Consider the following 15,523-nt stretch of genomic DNA (forward strand, 5'->3'; position numbering starts at 1 on the left):
GCCAAATAAAATTGAGAAAGAAAATTGTTTTTAATTAAATAATTTTTCCTTTTCAATGGAAAAAGAATTAAGGAAATTTTTATTAAATTTTCCTTATTCGCCAGGATCAAGGATTATAAAAGAGGGGGTAGAGAAGGCTTCAAAAAGAACGACTCTATTCTATTTTTCCTCTCTTTTCTCCTTGGGTGTGGCCGACCCTATTTCTCTCCTCTCCTCTTGTTGGCCGAAACTTACCTCTTGGTGGAGCTTTTGTTAGTGGCCGGATCAAGGAAGGAGAAGAAGGAGAGAAAGCAAGCCTCGTTTCTAGCATCCCTTGGAGCATGGTGGTGGTGGCCGAACCTCTTCATCCTAGAAGATGTTTTGATGGCCGAAACTTGCAAGGAAGAAGAAGGTGATTGGTGGTTTCTCATCTCGGAAGATCGTTGCCCACACAACGTCCGAGGTTAGAAGAGGAATACGGTAGAAGATCAAGAGGTTTTTCTAAAAGGTATAACTAGTATTTTTCTTTCCGCATCATACTAGTTATTTTTGGAAATAATACTAAATACAAGAGGCATATGATTCTAGAGTTTCGAATTTGTTTTCGATATAGTGTTCTTTTGTTTTTCTTTCCCTTGTGATTTGATTGTTCTTTTCGATTAACCTAAAGTTATTTTAGGAAATTAAATATTATCTTTCCATAAAAGGTTTTGTCTAGTCGGTGGTGGTTGCTCCCATATCCAAGAAGGCCATGTGCCTCGCCACGTCAGTACTGGGAACCAATTATGGAAATTAATATTTAATGGAATTAATAACTTAAGGAGATTTGGGTCGAACGTGTTAAGTTCCGCAGGAGATCCAAGTCAAAACCTAAAAGAACAAATAGATTAAGTTTTGGATCAAACGTGTTAAGTTCCGCAGGCGATCCAAAATTTAATTTAAAAGAACACATGGTAGCTAGGAAAAGGTTCAGACCTTTGTACAAAATTTTTGTACAGTGGAACCTCTAGGTTTTCCGAGTAGCAACCAACAAAATATATAGGCAAGGTTTCAACGTGAGTATTCAAATGTGAATTAAGAGTAATAGAAGACACATTTAATCAACCTAACCCGTACCTTAAGTATTTTGGATTTAAGTTGGGTAAGGGTAGACAAATTTTCATTCGATGAAGATGTGGCAGCTACATCAGTAGATGGTACATGGCCTTCTTGTACTTTAACAGGAGCCTCCCCAACTGCCTCTCCTTTGCCCTTGGCCTTCTCTACCTCATGCTCATCTTCAAAAATTACTCTTTTACTCCTTTTGGCCAAGTGCAATCCCTTAATCTCTTTGCCAGTTGGGGGTTTCCTTCTCTTTGTAGCACAAGTCTTTGTCCTGGGTACTGGCCACGTGGCAGGTAATGGGTGAATAACCTTGGCAAGCAATTGACTTTCAAGCTCTTTGATTTTCCTCTCTTGTTCTGCTATATTTTGCTCTTTTACCTTTATACTTCTGTCCTTCTCATCTATTATTTTATCCTTGGAAGCTAATGATTTTTCTGCATCATTGGCAAAAAAAAATTTCTCCTGATTTAGCTCACTTATTATGCGCTCCATTTGGGCAATGACCTGGTCCTTGCCCTCAACCACAGACTCCAGTCGAGATTTTTCTGCCTCCCAGGCTTGACATTTTGTACAAGCCTCTTTTTCCTCAACATATATTCTACAGAAAATGGCTTTGGACCTCGATACGGCTTTTCCATACATTCTGCTGCCTGTACAGGAACTTGGTGGGGAATACCCTGAGCATCGACTGCCTCTTCATTAGATTGCTCAGGAATTTGATCAGCATTGCCCTCCCAAGCTAATTGTAAAAACCCCTCTGCAATTTGTTGATCAATATGCTCTACAATATCTTCTAGGGGATCGTTTGAGAGCAGGTGTGTCTCTAGGTCCGAAGGTTGCAAATCAACAATTATTTGTGCAGGAGGTAATTCAGCGACCCTCGACTTTATTGTCTCCACGCGGGATCCTGACCACTTCCATCTGCATATTCTTGGAAGGGCATGCTATCTGTAAGGATCCATTATTCTGACATGCTCACACATCCAGACCTGCAATACAATAAAAACTATCAAAATTTGAGACATTCTGGATTTATCTTATGAGACTATCATTATATTTAGAGACTTACAGCAAGGAGATATACGAACCCTCTGAGCATGGGAGCCTGCTTTCCCGCAAGGCCCTCGGGTTTCACCCTCAATGAAAGCATCGAACTAATGTCCCCTAACTATGGGCTGATATAGTCATATACAACCTTACACCAATTATACCTACCTAAATTGGCAAAATCATCTACGCAGTCTATTAATGATTGTACTGGTAATCTAGATATGCTGCTAGTAATAGTAAATAAAACACTAACAAAGAAATACAATATTAATAATTGACAAAACAGAGTATCGGTTTCAGCAGAGGGAGGTTGGTTGCTGAGGTTTATCATCTTCTTCTCTAGCTCCTTCTGTGTACACTCCACATTATGGAAGTGTTGTAGAAATAGTGGGGTGGTAGCTGCATGCTGTTGCAAAATAACTTCAGCGCCGTGGTCTGGAAGTCCAAGTATCAATGAGACGTCTTTCCTGGTGAAGCTAATCTCCTTGTTATGAAAGATGTGTTAGAGTGTATACTGAAAGCCTAACCTTTTGTAAACATTTGTTTTGAATAAAGAATCACATTTGGTCAAATTATCTACATTTGTTTGTAGTTGTTCAATTAATTTATATTGTAGATAACATAGCATGTGGTGTCACATGCAGAAGATAATGTTATCAGTACCTTATAAATTATAAATAGTAGCTCACGACCAAAATGGAAAGGAACAAATCATTAGAAGGTCGTAGTGTAATTAGGTATCAATTTATCTTGACTGTATAATTACACTAGTACACTTAGAGTGTATTGAGTAGGACCATTTGAGGTTGTTTCTTTTATACTGACTTTATAAAGGAACAAAAACCTCAGTTATTATGGAAGTGTGTGCTCTTAATCCTAATATAATAACAAACTTATATATTTGATATTTATTTCTTTAATTTATCAATGGGTGAGATTTAGTTCGATGAATCAATAAGCCCGATAAGTTGGGAAATGATATCACTTATAGTGTGTGTTGTTGATTATAGAAGGAAACTGTGTCCTAGAGATACTAGGTTGATAATGTCCCCAAGAGGAGCTCATAAGGATTGTCATGTTAAACTCTGCAGGTGGACTTAGTCCGACATGACGATAAGGTTGAGTGGTACTACTCTTGGACTTAGATATTGATTAAATGAGTTGTCAGTAACTCACTTAATTAGTGGACATTCGATATCTTAAACACAGGGAGACTAACACGCTCATAATAAGAAGGAGCCCAAAAATGTAATTTGGGATTGGTGCGGTAGTTCAATAATAGTTCTCTAGTGGAATGAATTATTATTGATAAAATTAAGTTGTGTGTTCGGGGCGAACACGGGATGCTTAATTTTATCGAGAGACCAAAACCAATTCCTCCTCTCAGTCCCTATCGTAGCCTCTTATTTATAGAGTACTATACCCACCTATACCCACCTTCTATACCCACATAAGGGCCAAGCTAGCTTGGGAACCAAGCTAGGGCCGGCCTAGGTATAATATTGGGTGGCCGACCCTAGCTTGAACCCAGCCAAATTAAATTAAAAAGGGATTTTAATTTTAATTTTTATTATGTGGAAGAAATAATTTATTAAAGAGAATTAAAATTAAAATATCTCTCTTGTAAAGATCTACAAAAGATTAAAGAAAGAGATTAGATCTCTTTCCTTATTTGTAGATTGGTGAGATATTTTATTTTCTCTTTAAAATTATTCACATGTTGATAAAATTAAAATTATAGAAATTTCCTTTTATCAACCATGAAGAGATTTTTAAAGAGAAATTTTATTTTTAAAATTTCCGGAAACAAATTAGGAAGTTTTAATTGTTGATTAAAACTTGTCTAATTTTTTCCTTCATTGATGTGGCCGGCCATTGGTTTTAATTTGGAAAATTTTATTTTATTTTTCTCAATTAAATCATGTCAAGGAAATTAAGAAAATTTTATTGTAATTAAATTTCCTAATTTACCTAGGCCAAGGAATATAAAAGAAGGAGTAGGGGTGCCTTCATGAGACACAGCCTCTATTATTTTCTCTCCCTCTTTTGTTCCTTGGTGTGGCCGGCCATCATCATCATCTCCCTCTCTTCCTCTTATAGTGGCCGAACCTCTCTCAAAGGCTTGGAGCTCTTGTGGTGGCCGGATACTACTTGGAGAAGAAGAAGAAGAAGGAGAGGAAGCTAGCATCTCTTGGAGCTTGGTTAGTATTTTGATTTTCTTCCTTGGTGAAGCTTCTTTCTTTGTGGCCGAACCTACCTAGGAGGAGAAGAAGGTGGTTGGTGGTTTCTCATCTCGGAAGATCGTTGCCCACACAACGTCCGAGGTTAGAAGAGGAATACGGTAGAAGATAAAGAGGTTTTTCTACAAGGTATAACTAGTAATTTTTCTTTCCGCATCATGCTAGTTATTTATGGAAATAATATCAAATACAAGAGGCTTACGTTCTAGAATTTCGAATATGTTTTTCGATGTTGTGTTCTTTTGTTTTTTCTTTTCCTTGTGATTTGATTGTTCTCTTTGGTTAACCTAAAGTTATTTTAGGAAATTAAATATTAGATTTCTATAAAAGGTTTTGTCTAGTCGGTGGTGGTTGCTCTCATATCCAAGAAGGTCATGTGCCTCGCCACGTCAGTACTGGGAACCAATTATGGAAATTAATATTTAATGGAATTAATAACTTAAGGAGACTTGGGTCGAACGTGTTAAGTTCCGCAGGAGATCCAAGTCAGAACCTAAAAGAACAAATAGATTAAGTTTTGGATCAAACGTGTTAAGTTCCAAAAGCGATCCAAAATTTAATTTAAAAGAACACATGGTAGCTAGGAAAATGTTCAGACCTTTGTACAAAATTTTTGTACAGTGGAACCTATAGCTTTTCCGAGTATCAACCAACAAGATGAAGCATCTGGCTTGCACGTCTCATTTGTCAAATATATTTTGAATAAGACTACGAATATTTGCAATTTCAGGCATGGCTAATGCCCAAGCAAATGGGCTTCCATTGATCATCTCCAGCTGTCGGTCGGTTATGTGGAGTGATGATATAAACCCCTTGAAGTGAGGGTAGTTACTTTTCCAGTGCACTTTCTTGCGATATGCACGGGAAGCTGCAGTTCTCTGGCTCGCCATTTAGTTTTGTCAAACACAAACATAAGCTCATAATGTTACTCACTTCCCTTATGTGTAATCTCTATATTATAAACCATAATATAAACCCCGATACTGTTATTAGTAAGTAGTAACCAGACCCTAATACATTATCATGTCTATAATCTCTATATTATCAACCATAATATGAAACTTGAGACTGTTATAAGTAACCATAATCTAATACATTACAAGTTCTATAATCTCTCCTATATATAACAATGTGACTAGTTGTGCTTAACATGAGTACTCTACACGTTGTAGCAGTTAGTGTCAAGTAACTGCAACATTTGTAAGAAGATAATGGAGACTGTAGTGTTTAAGCGAGTTGTTTCATTTTGTAGCAGTTCAATGACAAGAGCTGCACCACGAAAGATATATATTTTTGTTTTAAACTCATTGTTCCCTCAAAGTAAACCATCTTTGGTGAGCGACCTAAAAACATTAAACCCCTAGCAGCTAGGAGACGGTTCTCAACCCTAAATATTCAAAATATCCAAGTAGCCGAAGCTTTGGAACATAAACCCTAACATATTACTTACAATGAAGGCGAAGCTTCGAATGACAAAAAGAACGTCGCAGAGCAGAGAGGTTGATTGATGAAGACTCCGTGGGCCACCGAACAACTATCGAAGAAATTCCTTCGAAATATTTGTCACACTGCGAGTTTAGGGTTAAAAACTTTGATCTATGAGGGTAAAAACGTATTTGAACATTATAAATATATATTATCACAATAATTGAAAAACTAACCGAAGCAGCTCAGGCAGAGGAGATAATTTTAAAAACTTTTTTTTTCATGTTGATAATCTGTGTACAATAAGAAAATCATGGCTACCAACAATAGGACTTACGAATTTAGCTGGCACATGTTTTGCCAGCTACATGTAGATGTAGCTGCTACAAGGTGTTGCAGTTATTAGCCGAGGTAGCTGCTACACCGCGTCGCAGCAAAGCAAATAAAATCAAAGGCGCTGAAGCATCTAAAATATTTTTAAATCAATTATTAAGCAATTTTAATTAAAGACATGACTAGTAAATATTTTTAGGGTTAATCTTTTTACAAAAATACTGCTACTAAAAATGGGCCTTACCGCATTAGCTGCAACAAGTTGTGGCAGCTACATGTTGAGGTAACTACTACAATGTGTAGTGCTTATTAGTCGAAGTAACTGCTTCAACGCGTGACACAAAAACAAGGCAAAGCCGGTGCAACATCGCATATTACATTTTCACTTTTTTTTTTAGCAAGATGAAAACTCTGCTACTGGGTTAATCTCTGCTAGAAAATAGGCCTGCTAGAAGACCGACAAACCAACATTGTAGCTGCAAATAGAGGGTTAATTTGATAGTAGTGTTAATCTATGCTAGAAAATAGAGGGGCTAGAAATCCGACTAACCAAGTTAGCTGCTACAAGGTGTGGCAAATTCACGCAGATTTAACTGCTACACGTTGTAGCAGCTTCATCTCCATGAAGCTCAACACCTTGTAGCTGTAAATCAAAGTCCACTGGATAGCAGGCGGTTGGTGCAGCCGACCTTTCACTTTCTTGGCAGGGGCCCAAGTGGTCAGCCGGACGACCTTCGACGAAGACGAGGGAGACGGAGGGAGCGAAGGAGAGAGAATTCCAATCAATCTGTAGCAGGAAAGGCGCTGAAGCAGTGAAAAAATTTTTAAAAAATAATTTTTGAATAGGGTTGATATAGACAATATGAAAACTATGGGTACCGAGTACATTAATCTCTGCTAGAAAATGACAAGGTAGCTGCTACAAGGTGTGGCAGCTTCATGCACAGTTAACTGCTACACGTTGTAGCAGCTTCCTCCCCATAAAGCTGCTACACCTTGTAGCAGCAAATGAAAGTCCACCGGAGAGCAGGCGGTTGTTGGAGCCGTCGACCATCCAGGTCGTAGAAAAAGTCCTTCCGACCTTCTACCACGACCAATCCAAGTCATATCCTACAAGCACGGTTTCATCAGTCGTAGTAGTTGATGCAACGGTTAGAAATGAGAGCAAAGCCGCCGTGCATCTTTACCGATTTCACAAGGTAATAATGGTGTGGATTAAGAAATTAAATTGGAGTGAGGTGGTAGGATCTCACAGTAGACCTGCGATTGAAGACGTCGGATCAACTTTCCGACCGGGAGCGCGAGGGACGAGTTTCGACGGAGGGATCGAGGGAAGGGGGGGCGGAGCGGCGAGCCAGACCAAAAATATTGAACTTTTTGGGGAAGCGTCAGGTTGCCCGGAGGACGGACGTCGGAGGGGACCGGGAGCGAGGGAGAGACAGCGGGGAGGGAGTGGGAAGGAGAGAGAGAGAGCGGCGAGGGAGATTTCACAGTAGACCTGCGATTGAAGACGCCGGAGCAACTTTCCGGCTGGGAGCGCGAGGGACGAGTTTCGACAGAGGGATCGAGGGAAGGGGGGGAGCGGCGAGCCAGACCAAAAATATTGAACTTTCCGGGGGAACGTCAGGTCGCCCAGAGGACGGACGCCGGAGGGGACCTGGAGCGAGGGAGAGAGAGCAGGGAGGGAGAGAGAGAGAGCGGCGATGGAGATTTTATTTTTGGTAATAAGCACCGCCGAAATTTTGAACAAATTAAGGCGAGAAAGGGAGAGAGTAACTTCCATGGATTATTTTATTTGTAGTGAAACCGTGCTGGCGGTGCCACGTCTGCGCGTCGCTCACGGTCGCGCACAAAGCGTCACCGAGCATAGCATTTCTCTCTCTCTCTCTCTCTCTCTCTCTTTATATATATATATATATCAGAATTGCTATGCTGCGGACAAAGCAGTGCGGACCGCTGCGGACATGCCTTCCTGATCGGTCACCAGTCCGATCAGGGAACCTCCTGATCAGTCTCTGGACCGATCAGGGACTCCTGATCGGTCTCTGGACCGATCAGGGACCCTCCTGATCGGTCTGTAGACCGATCAGAAAATGATCAGGAGTCCCTGATCGGTCCAGAGACCGATCAGGAGGTTCCCTGATCGGACTGGTGACCGATCAGGAAGGCATGTCCGCAGCGGTCCGCACTGCTTTGTCCGCAGCATAGTAATTCTGTATATATATATATATATATATATAACATATGAATTATGCATAATTTAAATGAAAATAATAAGAAGAAAAGGAGATCAATCACAAATAATTAGCATTAATCTATAATATAAATAATGTCCGTTTATTATCTAAAGTGAAAATTTAAATAATTTCAAGTAAATACAAACTAATCTCAGAACCGATTAATAGAGTATAATCGAGTATTCACATTAAATAGATCAAATATTTTAACTTTGCCTGGGGTAATGGAAATCAGATAAATCAGATCCTTTGTCCTAATATTCTCGTGTCCCCGTATCTCCTCGTCGATTAGATGGTCATAATATTCTCGTGATGTGCACTGTATCTTTGAGATATGATCTAGCCCATCCAATCGACAAAGGAACACAGAGACACGCAAATTTTGGGATAGAGGATCTGATCTCGGGAGAATAGTGTAATCGGATGCCTCTTTAATTTTTAGATATAAGAATCGAATCTCAATTTCAGTAATTAATGAATAAATTTTCTTTAATAAATAGTTAACCTAAAACATTGACATAATAGATCGCCCATTATGAGCATTTCCTCATTTACCCTATTGATTGATATGAAATTTCCATGGGGCCAAATCGATGATAGAGATATGCTATTAGTTATATCGAGTTCGGAGCAACTGATGGATGCATGAATTTTTGACTCTGCATGTTCATATCACATGATTCTAAACACAGAGTGATTTGACGCCTATAAGACAGTGAATTTGGGTTCAATGTTGATGGAAAACAATGTGTCATGTAGATTTATTAGCATAGGGAACGTCAGAATCAATATGTTTAATGGTGTGATCAGAAGCATATTTGATGTAAAACATATATCAGAGCTTGATCTCATGAGATACACTGATGATATTGGTTGTAGTTACAAATCAATGAGCAGGGTGATAAAGGTCAGCAAGGGAGTTTTAACGGTAATGAAATGACAAAAGTTAGCAAGAAACATCTACAAGTTGATAGGGACTACAATTGTAGGTGTTGATCCATATAGGAGTGATGAATAGCCCTGAAAAATAAGTTACCAAATCTCTTACTTTTGCTTAGCAAGGATAGTCAAATTAATTAAGTACAAAACATAAAAGGTAATTACAAAAATAAAGTAAGAAGAGATAAGGATTTACTTGGTTATAATTTAGGTGGTTTTTAATCCAAAATAGTTAAAAATTTCACTAAGAAAAATCTCCTTCATGCAGGCGGAGTAACCTCTTAAATACTTAGGAAAAATTAGGAAAATGAATACAAAAGCTATTGATTTATTCCTTGCACTAGGGATTTTTTATAGTCTCCTGGGATGATGTAATCGTTGGTTTACATTACTCGAAGATGCCTCTAGAGGGATCCAAGGCACTCTAAACAGATAAAGCTTTATCCTCCTCGCAACAGTCACAGTGACAACGGTCTTCTCCATTTGAGGCGTGAGGGCGCCTTCGGATGTATTGAGGGTGCCTCCACTAGAAAGGCACGAGGGTGCCTCTAGTTGCTTTAAGGGCATCTCCACCAAAAATGTTAGATTACATATAAATAAATATTATACATATAAGGTAGGATGACTAACTATGAAATAATTTAAAACTTAACATAAGTGAATTTGTTAAGGGGATAATAATAATAATAATAATAATAATAATAATAATAATAATAATAATAGTTTGATAAATAATAAAGATATATATATTATATATAGAGGCGGAACTAGAAAATTTTTTAAGGGGGGCTGAATCCACCCTACACAGGCTATCCGTCACTGCCGCCACCGATCGCATGCGCAGACGCGCTTCAACGTGTCCTTTTGGGTGAGAAGAAGGATGGGGAGGAGACGGAAGTTGGCAGGCCTAGAGCTCAGGTTGACTCCATTTCTCCACCAACACCACCTGCTTCATCACCTCCTGCATAAAAGTCTGCCGGAGAAGAAGATTGGGGGCTACAAAAGCAGCCCCACAGTCAGGAGCCACCATACTAGGCGGTTCCGACGAACTTGGGGGGGGGGCTTTTAGCCCCCTCTTTCGGTCCACCCCTGATTATATATAAGTTGTTGGAATTTTTACAGATTTATTGGAAATTTTTTGGATTTTTTTAACAAAGTTTGGAATAATTTATTGGGGGATATATTAAGAAAGGAAAAGGTCTATTTGATTTACTTATTTAAAAGGGAGTTGATCAATTAAATCAAGATCTAAGTATTATTCCTTGTCCTAGCTTCATTCGTCGTTGCCGCCCCCTCCCCCCTTCCCTTGCGATTTTCACCCGACATCGCACCTCCGCCTGACGCAGCGCCTGCGAAGCTGACACTGGCCTACCTCGTCGATGCGCCTATGGAGGTTGACACCCCCATAACCTCCTACTCTTCTCCCTTACACCAAGCCTGCGAAGCTTATGCCGGCCTAACTCGCAGACGTCGCGCCTGCAGAGGCTGACTTCTCACAACCTTATGCACTTTTGTTAGACGTTGTGCCTTACTCCACCGCCCTTCTCCCTGCAGCCCCGTGACCAACACCGGCGACGCCTCATCGCCACGTCCAGTCGTTCACATCCAGATAGTAGGGTCAGGGTGGAGGTTGCCAGAGGTTGAGACGTCGCCAATAATCCCAAGCCACTAAGATCTGTTGCCTCTGTCGGCCACAAATAGCCACTACCAAAGAGGAAACCAAGGGTAATCTTTCTGCTTTACCTAAATTTTCTTCAAATTGGTCATATTTCCGAGTAGAAGCTAGAATTTAAGGCTAATTATGGATTTTGGGATTCATCGAGGTTGTTGTTAACAGTAAGAAGGGCGAATTAAATTTCCTTTGATAAGTTGTGTGGTATACTAAAGATAGGTTAATCTTTAGGTTGGATAACTCTCTGTTAACGGTGAGGTAAATGAGTTAACTTTCATTCAAATCCTAGTCAACTACATTGAAAATGCAGTTAGCATTTTCAAACAGTTAACATGGTGAGCAAAGTTTCTCTCAAATCCTAGTCAACCACATTGAAAATGCAGCCCTAGTTGAACGGTAAATTTCATCTCAAGCTAAATATCGGCGAGAGACCGATAGCGAACAAGTACCACTAAGAAAAGATGAAAAGGGCTTTGAAAAGAGAGTCAAAGAGTGTTTAAAATTACTGCGAAGGAAGCAAATGGGGATAAGTCTACTGAGTGCTCCAGTTGGATGTGCATGTTTGAGGGAAGGATTGTTGGGAATGCAATCAAAATCTCACATTGAAAAGATAATGAGTTTAAAAAAGATGAAGATATCTATATTAGTATGAGGCCTTTTGGATAGCGTCTAAAAATAAAACTATGAGGACTTAGAGCTCAAGTAGATAATATCATACCATTATGGAGATATATAAATTTTTTTATTGCAACAAATGATATTAGAGTCATGATTCGACCAGGTGGAGTGACCTTAAACGAAGTTGAGAGTAGACCCAGAACAAGTCAAGAGTGATTAGATGTTGGTGCGGTTAGCACTAACGGTCTAACTCAAGTTTTGATGAATGACAAAGTAGGTTAAATTAGTTTCATTTGTGTTCTAAATACTTTTGATCAAGTGTGCAGGAGAAGTCCAGACAGGTCGACGGGCTGACCGGATGTCTAGCACGAAGCCCAGCTAGGTCGACGGGTCGACCGGATAGTTGGCACGAAGTCCAAACGGGTCGACGAGCTGATCGGATGTTTGGCACAAAGTCCAGCTAGGTCGATGGGATGACCAAATAGCTGACACGAAGTCCAGACGGGTCGACGGGCTGACCGGACGTCTGGCAGGTAAGTGAGGGTAAGTCACTGGAGGGGATTGGCTGTGAGGACGTGTTCCCGAGAAGGGAACTTAGGTGCTGATCCAACTTAGAACCATTTCGGAACTCTAAGTTGAGATCTTGACTAGATTCAGGTCTCGGTGAGATAGAATCTAATTACTATTCCCCTTATCTATAAATTGTGCTAGCATTATGTTTTGCAGGATATAATTTATACTTGCCTCAGACTAACGTTTTCCTGCAGGAAGGAGATTGCTGGAAAACAAGGGTTCAGGCGCCCAGAGGCAAGTTTTATCCCTATCGTCGCCTCGCCACATGGAGTTCGCTGACTGGCTCTGCTACGTCACATTCAAGGCGCCCTGAAGGGATACGAGCGCCCCAAACCTCCTATATAAGGAGGGTGAAGGTTGAAGCAAAGTAACAACTGACGATCTGCTCTCATGTGCTCCTGCGACGCTGCGAAAACTCTCCGACAAGTGCTATTTCTTTTTCTGTCTTTCTTTTCTCATTGTCGGTTTTGTTTTCTCTAAATAATTCCTGTACTTAATTTGTAAAAACTGTTCGAATTATTAGTGATTGCCCAATGAAAGCACTCAACGAGTGCGGACCTTGGAGTAGGAGTCGCCGAAGGCTCCGAACCAAGTAAATCGATCCTTGTTAGCGTTGTTGTTGTTTTCACTTTTCTGCTGCTTACTCGTTTAAAGTTTTAAATCGCTATTCACCCCCTCTAGCGAAACTCATCGATCCAACGAGTGATATCAGAGTCCAGACTGCCAGAAGGACTAACCGTCGACTGTGCACAAGAGTCATGGTCCAATCGAACCATGTGGGTGGAATATTGACCTCGAACGAAGAAGTGAGAGCTCATGTGTCCGGATCAAGAGAACCAGACACTAGGCAAGAAGTCCTAGTTGCGGCTAGGCAAAGAAGTCCTAGTAGGTCGGATGGATCGAGGGGTAGGAAGTCCTAGTTGCGGCTAGGCAAGGAAGTCCTAGTAGGTCGGGTGGACCGAGGGGCAAGAAGTCCTAGTGGGTCAAGGATCGGACGTTAGGGAGCATGTGGTCCTTTGTTTGAGGGGGCAATTGTTGGGGTTGCAAGGTTGCAAACACAGTCCCACATTGAAAACACATGGGAAAAATCATTGATTTATAAGAGAAAGATATCCCCATTAGCATGAGGCATTTTGGATAGAGTCCAAGAACAAAATCATGAGGGCTTAGGCCCAAAGTGGACAATATCATGTCATTGTGGAGATATCTAAATTCTTTTTGATCCTATATTAGATGCTTGCATGGAGGCCCAGAGCAGGTCAAGATTGACCAGATGCTTGCGGGGAGGTCTTATACCAATGAAGATATTTTCATCATTTTAAACCCATGATCTTTTTTATGTGTTTTCAATATGGAATTTTGTTTACAACCTTATAACCCTAACAATCCCCCCACTCCTCAAATGAAGGACCACAGAACCCCCCTAAAGTGAAAAGTCTATATGTTTGATGTCCAATCCTTGATCCACCAGGTCTTCCTACCCCTTGTTTCAATCAACCTACTAGGTCTTCCTGTCCATCGGTCCATCCGACTTAGTAGGACTTTCTTGTCTAGATGCAACTAGGGCTTCTCTGCCTGGTTGCCCACTAGGACTACCTGCTGGTGTCTGGTCCTCTTGATCCGGACACAGGAGCACTCACTTCCTTTGTTTGAAGTTAATATTCTACTCACATATCTTAATTAGATCATAGCTCTTATGCACAGTCGACAGGTAGACCTTCTAACAGTCTGAGCTCTAATACCAATTATTAGGACAAAAGAAATTTAGATTGTTAGAGTGTATACTAAAAGTCTAGCTTTTTGTAAACATCTATTTTGAAATAAAAGAATCACATTGGTCAAATGTCTACATTTATTTGCTAAGTGTAGTTGTTCAATTAATTTATATTGTAGATAACATGATAAGTGGTGTCACTCACAGAAGATCATGTTATCAATTCTTTATAAATTATAAGCAGTTGCTTACGACTAAGATGGAAAGGAACAAACCGTTGGAATAGTCGTAGTGTAATTAGGCATTAGTTTATCTTGACTAATAAATTACACTAGTACACTCTAAGTGTATTTGAGTAGGACCATTTAAGGTAAGTTCTTTTTATACTGACTTAATAAAAGAACAAGACCTTAGTTATTATGGAAGTGTGTGCTCTTAATCCTAATATAATAGCAAGTATATATATTTAGTATTTATTTCTTTGACTTATCAAAGGGTGAGATTTAACTCGATAAATCAATAGGCCTGATAAGTTGGTAAATGATATTACTTATCGTGTGTGTTGTTGATTATAGAAGGAAACTGTGTCCTAGTAATCTAGGTTGATAATGTTCCCAAGAGGAGCTCATAAGGATTGTCATGTTAAACTCTGCAGGTGGACTTAGTCTGACATGACGATAAGGTTGAGTGGTACTACTCTTGGACTAAGACATTAATTAAAATGAGTTGTCAATAACTCAATTAATTAGTAGACATCCGACATCTTAAACACAGAGAGACTAACACACTCATAATAAGAAGGAGCCCAAAATGTAATTTGGGATTGGTGTGGTAGTTCAGTAATAATTCTTTAGTGGTATGAATTATTATTGATGAAATTAAGTTGGGTGTTCGGGGTGAACACGGGAAGCTTAATTTCATCAGGAGACCAAAACTAATTCCTCCTCTCGGTCTCTATCGTGACCTCTTATTTATAAAGTATTATACACACCCTTACCCACCTTCTTACCCATCCTAATGGGACTGGCCAAGCAAGCTTGGAACCCAAGCTTGGGTCGGCCAAAGTAAAAAAGGATGAGCCAAATTGAGGGGTCGACCAATGCTTGGAGCCCAAGCATGGTGTGGCCGGCCCTAAGCAAAATAAAAGGATTTTTATTTTAAAATTTTTCCTATGTGGATTCCATGGTTTTAAAAGAAAGTTTAAAATTTAAATCTTTCCTTTTATAGCTTTCTACAAAAGATTAAGAAAAGATTTGATATCTTTCCTTATTTATAGATTGATAGGAAGATTTTAATTTTGATAAAACTTTCCTTTTTTTTAACCATGTTCATGATTTAAAAAGAGAGTTTTAAAATTAAATATTTCCTTTTACAAGTTTTACAAAAGATTAAGAAAAGATTTGATATCTTTCCTTATTTGTAGATTGAAAGGAGATTTTAATTTTAGAGATAACTTTCCTTTTTGGAAATCATCCACATGTTTTAAAAGAGAGATTTTAATTTAAAGAAATTTCCTTTTATAAACAACCATGAAGGGATAAATTATTAGAGAAATTTTATTTTTAAAATTTTCAGAAACAAATAAGGAAGTTTTAATTTTTATTTAAAACTTGCCTATTTTGGAAACTCTTAAGGTGGT

The sequence above is a fragment of the Zingiber officinale genome, chromosome 5B (assembly GCF_018446385.1).
Source record: "Zingiber officinale cultivar Zhangliang chromosome 5B, Zo_v1.1, whole genome shotgun sequence".
Classification (NCBI taxonomy): Eukaryota; Viridiplantae; Streptophyta; class Magnoliopsida; order Zingiberales; family Zingiberaceae; genus Zingiber; species Zingiber officinale.